General features: G+C 46.0%; 1 pseudogene; it reads left to right on the top strand.

Moving 5' to 3' along the window:
* Positions 1-1,697: 1,697 nt before the first annotated feature.
* LOC120978060 lies at positions 1,698-3,311 on the top strand (annotated as a pseudogene).
* The last annotated feature ends 4,115 nt before the right edge of the window (positions 3,312-7,426 follow it).

A 7,426-nucleotide genomic window follows, 5' to 3' on the forward strand; every position in this document is an offset into this window, starting at 1 on the left:
TTCCCCTCCTTCCCTCTGTACATTTTGATTAATTTAAGGATTAGATAGATAGAAAGATAAGATAAAAATAGATTGTAAGATAAGATAAATAGATTGAAGATAGATAGATAGATAGATAGATAGATAGATAGATAAACAGTCTCTTATAGTAGCAAATACAACTTAATGTTACATTTTAAAACTTTAGTTTCATTGGCATTTAAAAACACTGGCATGGCTTGGATAGGTGTGAAGCATCGTCTCCGGCAAAGTACACATTCACACCTTTACCGTCTGTGCCCAATACACAAACCTAATTACCGCCTTCTGTAACTGTATAAAAAGGCCTCAACAACTCATTTTGGTTAGAATTCACTCATTCACTCTGACTGACCTTGTGAGCTGCTCAAGCAAGTCTTCTCTGGCAATTTCTTGGGAGCTGCCAAAGCTATCGTTCTCTAGGAATTCAATTTTTTTATTCATTTTTAATCCCAGGACCTCTTTTCTTTTTCCCTTTTTACAATAAACTCTCTAATAGCATCTAAGGGGTAAGCATAATTCCTAGCTCATTCACTACCCATTTTCCCACATTTCCATCTATTTAATAGTAATGCATTTAGTTTTTTTACAGGCAACAAAACAGATATGCCTTGGGCTGCAAGTTTTGCCTGAAGATCTAGGAAACACTTCCTGTGCATCTGAGAAGAACCTGTACAAAGAATGCTTCTCCTGCAGAGATTGATAGTCTGGTGTCTGAAGCCAGAGAAAAGATGCGCAGTATTCTGAAAGGACTGATCATCATTGATTACACAGACTTGGATTATAAGGATTCATACCCACATGAATTTTTTTGTCACATTTCTGGAGAAGCTCGGATACTATATAAAAGGAAAACCCGTACAACCCACAAGGTATGCTCTACACATCTAATTGTTTCTTCCTCTATCTTCTATTGTGCATCTATTACGAGCACTGTTACTGATTTTTAGAGTTGTGTTCTATTTTTCTTTTTCAGCAACATCAGTTCAGAAATTGCTATTGCTCAAGAGCCAAAACAATGCACTTGCCAGGTTGTGGAAAAGAGGTAATATATTGTGCAATTGCTTTTACCACAAGGCACACAATCTATCCATCATAGATTACCATTAATTCTAATGAATTTATATTTGGTTATTCAGAAACCCTGTGCCAGCCCCAGTGGAGCAAGTGAACCAATAGCTTCAGAAGAAACAGTCTGAAAATGCTTCTATATCAGAAGTGGAGGACCAGCCCTTACAGAATAAGGATGAGTTGTGTTGGTATGTATAGGTTACAGTATTTGTCTAATGGGAGCTGGATTGGATCTAATGGATTCACTGGTGGAAGCCTTTTGATGTGGCTTATCCCTCTACTAATGAACATGTGCATTGTACTGCCTTAGATGCAGTTTGTATTCATCACACATCACTCCTGCTTAGTTAAAATAGCAAAGTATTCTGAGGCACACTTTTTTGAATTTGACATTTATCTATTTTTTTTCTCAGCATCGGCTCGTCATCATCTTCAACATCGGATGAAGAAGAAATGAATACCACATCAGTTGTCGATACTGATGTCGAGGAGTGTGCACCTGCTCCAAAGAGACAGAAAACCCCTAAACAACTGAACTTTATCTTTTGACTATAATGTTAGATACCATTACTTAATTATTACAAATTTTTTGTCTTAATTAGAAACAGCAAGAATGCCCTACTACGGCACGAAATGGATACCGCTGGGATGTACAGAAAATATTCAGCAGATACCCCTGTCCTTGCTGCGTTTCAACATTACCTTCAAAAGTAGTCAGGAGGCAATAATAAGCAGGAGGTAAGATTCACACTTGTGTAACAAGACAGTGGTTGTTGTTGCTTTTGAAAAGCTAAATACTAATGTGTTCTTTTTCTAATTTTAGACTGGGAATGTAGGACTCCACCAAACCTTCTTTGAATTTAGTTTTTAACATTGAGAACGCCCACACATTTTTTGAAACGCTACAGTCCCTGGGGAACAGCTATGCCACAGTTTTTAACTATCTGAAGCATGTGAAGAGGTTTATAAAGTACAACGAGCAAGCCACCAGTTTGGTTCATGAAAATAAAAAAAAATTTACAAGACATGTGACATTTTTCTAAAGATGACAAATATTTTGCAATCAAGAATCAGCAAGGGCATTTCAAAAGAGACTGTGGCGAAAAAGTAAGCGATCTATAATCATTCATTTTACTGTCATATTCTATAAGATATTGAGCAATCGTGTTCATTTATTGTACCTTTATTTCCAGGTTTGACTTTATGACAGCAGAACAGAAAGACAGAGACAAGTTCTGTGAATTGCTTGAAGTGGCAAGGCCAGCATTCATGGAAGCACTTGAAAAGGTTAAGAAGATGAATTGCATCGATGAACGAGATGGCATGACTGTTTTATATTACCTGGAGAGCCTTGTGATCCTTAAACATGTACATAGACCAGGGGTGGTTAAAAATGTTACAGTGAGTACCATTATTTTACTAGCTAATGTTTTTGCCTTGTAATTGTTGCTTCTGTGTATGTTCTATTAACATCCCTCTTATCTAATTTTCTTAAATGTGGAAGAGTTGTCTCGCAGAATAGGCAATGTTCAGGATTATGACGGGGTGCCCAAGTGCACCATAGTCATTGGGATCAAAAACCACAAACCGGCAGCCCAGCAGATAGCCTCATTGGTTTTGAGCAGTGAGGAAGAAAAGGTAAGTCTTAAAAGTTCAGCTGATACTGTATACCATTTCCATATGTCAGTGATGAAGAAATGGTTGCTAACACTTGTTTGTTTTCTCTTTCAGTGGTTTGACATTTACTTTAGCAAAGTTAGGCCTGCTTTTCTTCAGGATAAGGAAGATCCAAAGTTTTTTTTCATCTCCTCTACAGGTGTACAAATCTACAATATTTCAAATGATGTCGCTCGCTTCCATCATAGGTAAGTGATGATTATATTATAGCTTGGGGGAACAGGCTGTTGATGAGCTATAATGAACTATACTATTAGTTTGTTATTAACTATACATTTTCCGAAATTTTCTAACATTTTCCAAAAATATATTACTCCTTAGGTTTGGATTGCAACCTGTGACAAGCCAAGAAGCACAGTGTATAACAAACTTTTGTGGCCCCTCAGCTCAAAAATGATGGAGAAAGAAACGGTTTAGCAAGATTACTGGCTCATTCTAACCCAGTAGCTGAAAGGACCTATCGAGAGAAGACTGTTGGCCATATAGTGGAAGCAGATATGTTACGACGTTTCACATGCAGCACTCAGCCTTTCACTTCTATGTAAATTAGGCTTTAAATGCATTTCATGTTTCAAAAATTGACATTAATGTAAATACATGTGCAACTCTTGGTAAAATGTAACATTAAAATTCTATCACTAACAGGTAACAAGTAGAGTTGAGCGAACACCTGGATGTTCGGGTTCGAGAAGTTCGGCCGAACTTCCCGAAAATGTTCGGGTTCGGGATCCGAACTCGACCTGAACTTCGCCCCGAACCCAATTGAAGTCAATGGTGAAACAAACTTTTCGGCACTTAAAGGCTGTAAAATAGCCCCGGAAAGGGCTAGAGGGCTGCAAAATGCAGCAAAATGAAGGTAAATCCCCTGCAAACAAATGTGGATAGGGAAATGAATAAGAAAAAGAAAAAAAAAGAAATTAACCAATATCAATTGGAGAGAGGTCCCATAGCAGACAATCAGGCTTCATGTCACTCACCACTGGAACAGGCCACTGTCAGATATTTAGGCCCCGGCACCCAGACAGAGGAGAGAGGGCCCATAGCAGAGAATCAGGCTTCATGTCATAGCAGAGAATCAGGCTTCATGTCACCCACCACTCGAACAGGCCACTGTGAGATATGTAGGCCCCGGCACCCAGACAGAGGATAGAGGTCCCATAGCAGAGAATCAGGCTTCATGTCATAGCAGAGAATCAGGCTTCATGTCACCCACCACTGGAACAGGCCACTGTCAGATATTTAGGCCCCGACACCCAGACAGAGGAGAGAGGTCCCATAGCAGAGAATCAGGCTTCATGTCATAGCAGAGAATCAGGCTTCATGTCACCCACCAGTGGAACAGGCCACTGTGAGATATTTAGGCCCCGGCACCCAGACAGAGGAGAGAGGTCCCATAGCAGAGAATCAGGCTTCATGTCACCCACCACTGGAACAGGCCACTGCGAGATATTTAGGCCCGCGGCACCCAGACAGAGGAGAGAGGTCCCATAGCAGAGAATCAGGCTTCATGTCACCCACCACTGGAACAGGCCACTTTCAGATATTTAGGCCCCGGCACCCAGACAGAGGAGAGAGGTCCCATAGCAGAGAATCAGGCTTCATGTCATAGCAGAGAATCAGGCTTCATGTCACCCACCACTGGAACAGGCCACTGTGAGATATTTAGGCCCCGGCACCCAGACAGAGGAGAGAGGTCCCATAGCAGAGAATCAGGCTTTATGTCACCCACCACTGGAACAGGCCACTGTGAGATATTTAGGCCCCGGCACCCAGACAGAGGAGAGAGGTCCCATAGCAGAGAATCAGGCTTCATGTCACCCACCACTGGAACAGGCCACTCTGAGATATTTAGGCCCCGGCACCCAGACAGAGGAGAGAGGTCCCATAGCAGAGAATCAGGCTTCATGTCATAGCAGAGAATCAGGCTTCATGTCACCCACCACTGGAACAGGCCACTGTGAGATATTTAGGCCCCGGCACCCAGACAGAGGAGAGAGGTCCCATAGCAGAGAATCAGACTTTATGTCATCCACCACTGGAACAGGCCACTCTGAGATATTTAGGCCCCAGCACCCAGACAGAGGAGAGAGGTCCCATAGCAGAGAATCAGGCTTCATGTCACCCACCACTGGAACAGGCCACTGTCAAATATTTAGGCCCTGGCACCCAGACAGAGGAGAGAGGTCCCATAGCAGAGAATCAGGCTTTATGTCACCCACCACTGGAACAGGCCACTGTGAGATATTTAGGCCCCGGCACCCAGACAGAGGAGAGAGGTCCCATAGCAGAGAATCAGGCTTCATGTCACCCACCACTGGAACAGGCCACTTTCAGATATTTAGGCCCCGTCACCCAGACAGAGGAGAGAGGTCCCATAGCAGAGAATCAGGCTTCATGTCACCCACCACTGGAACAGGCCAGTTTACGATATTTAGGCCCCTGGCACCCAGACGGAGGAGAGGTTCATTCAACTTTGGGTTGCCCCGCAATATAATGGTAAAATTAAAAAAAGAGGATTGAATGAAGAAGTGCCCTGGAGTACAAGAATATATTGTTAAGGAGGGGTAGTTAAAAATGTCTAATCTGCACAAGGGATGGACAAGTCCTGTGGGATCCATGCCTGGTTCATTTTTATGAACGTCAGCTTGTCCACATTGGCTGTGGACAGGCGGCTGCGTTTGTCTGTAATGACGCCCCCTGCTGTGCTGAATACACGTTCAGACAAAATGCTGGCCGCCGGCAGGCCAGCACCTCCAAGGCATAAAAGGCTAGCTCTGGCCACGTGGACAATTTGGAGACCCAGAAGTTGAATGGGGCCAAACCATCAGTCAGTACGTGGAGGGGTGTGCAAACGTACTGTTCCACCATGTTAGTGAAATGCTGCCTCCTGCTAACACGTTCCGTATCAGGTGGTGGTACAGTTAGCTGTGGTGACAAAACTTTTCCACATCTCTGCCATGCTAACCCTGCCCTCAGAGGATCTGGCCGTGACACAGCTGCGTTGGCGACCTCTTGCTCCTCCTCTGCCTTGGCCTTGGGCTTCCACTTGTTCCCCTGTGACATTTGGGAATGCTCTCAGTAGCGCGTCTACCAACATGCGCTTGTACTCGCGCATCTTCCTATCACGCTCCAGTGCAGGAAGTAAGGTGGGCACATTGTCTTTGTACCGGGGATCCAGCGGGGTGGCAACCCAGTAGTCCGCACACGTTAAAATGTGGGCAACTCTGCTGTCGTTGCGCAGGCACTGCAGCATGTAGTCGCTCATGTGTGCCAGGCTGCCCAGAGGTAAGGACAAGCTGTCCTCTGTGGGAGGCATATCGTCATCGTCCTCCGTTTCCCCCCAGCCACGCACCAGTGATGGGCCCGAGCTGCGTTGGGTGCCACCCCACTGTGAACATGCTTCATCCTCATCCTCCTCGCCCTCCAGTAGTGGGCCCTGGCTGGCCACATTTGTACCTGGCCTCTGCTGTTGCAAAAAACCTCCCTCTGAGTCACTTCTAAGAGACTGGCCTGAAAGTGCTAAAAATGACCCCTCTTCCTCCTCCTCCTGGGCCACCTCCTCTTCCATCATCGCCCTAAGTGTTTTCTCAAGGAGACATAGAAGTGGTATTGTAACGCTGATAACGGCGTCATCACCACTGGCCATGTTGGTGGAGTACTTGAAACAGCGCAACAGGGCACACAGGTCTCGCATGGAGGCCCAGTCATTGGTGGTGAAGTGGTGCTGTTCCGCAGTGCGACTGACCCGTGCGTGCTGCAGCTGAAACTCCACTATGGCCTGCTGCTGCTCGCACAGTCTGTCCAGCATGTGCAAGGTGGAGTTCCACCTGGTGGGCACGTCGCATATGAGGCGGTGAGCGGGAAGGCCGAAGTTACGCTGTAGCGCAGACAGGCGAGCAGCGGCAGGATGTGAACGCCGGAAGCGTGCACAGGCGGCCCGCACTTTATGCGGCAGCTCTGACATGTTGGGGTAGTTGTGAATGAACTTCTGCACCACCAAATTCAGCACATGCGCCAGGCAAGGGATGTGCATCAAACCGGCTAGTCCCAGAGCTGCAACGAGATTTCGCCTATTATCGCACACCACCAGGCCGGGCTTGCGGCTCACCGGCAGCAACCACTCGTCGGTCTGTTGTTCAATACCCCACCACAACTCCTGCGCGGTGTGGGGCCTGTCTCCCAAACATATGAGTTTCAGAATGGCCTGCTGATGTTTACCCCGGGCTGTGCTGAAGTTGGTGGTGAAGGTGTGTGGCTGACTGGATGAGCAGGTGGAAGAAGAGGAGGAGGAGGCAAAGAATGTTGCCCTGCGATCCTTGGCGGCGGAAGGACGTGTGCCAAAGAACTCTCCGCCTGGGGCCCAGCCGCCACTACATTTACCCAGTGTGCAGTTAGGGAGATATAGCGTCCCTGGCCGTGCTTACTGGTCCACGTATCTGTGGTTAGGCGGACCTTGCCACAGATGGCGTTGCGCAGTGCACACATGATTTTATCGGATACTTGGTTGTGCAGGGAAGGCACGGCTCTCTTGGAGAAGTAGTGCGGCTGGGAACAACATACTGTGGGACAGCAAGCGACATGAGCTATTTGAAGCTGTCTGTGTCCACCAGCCTGAATGACAGCATTTCATAGGCCAGTAGTTTAGAAATGCTGACATTCA

This window comes from Bufo bufo, chromosome 8 (genome assembly GCF_905171765.1).
Source record: "Bufo bufo chromosome 8, aBufBuf1.1, whole genome shotgun sequence".
Classification (NCBI taxonomy): Eukaryota; Metazoa; Chordata; class Amphibia; order Anura; family Bufonidae; genus Bufo; species Bufo bufo.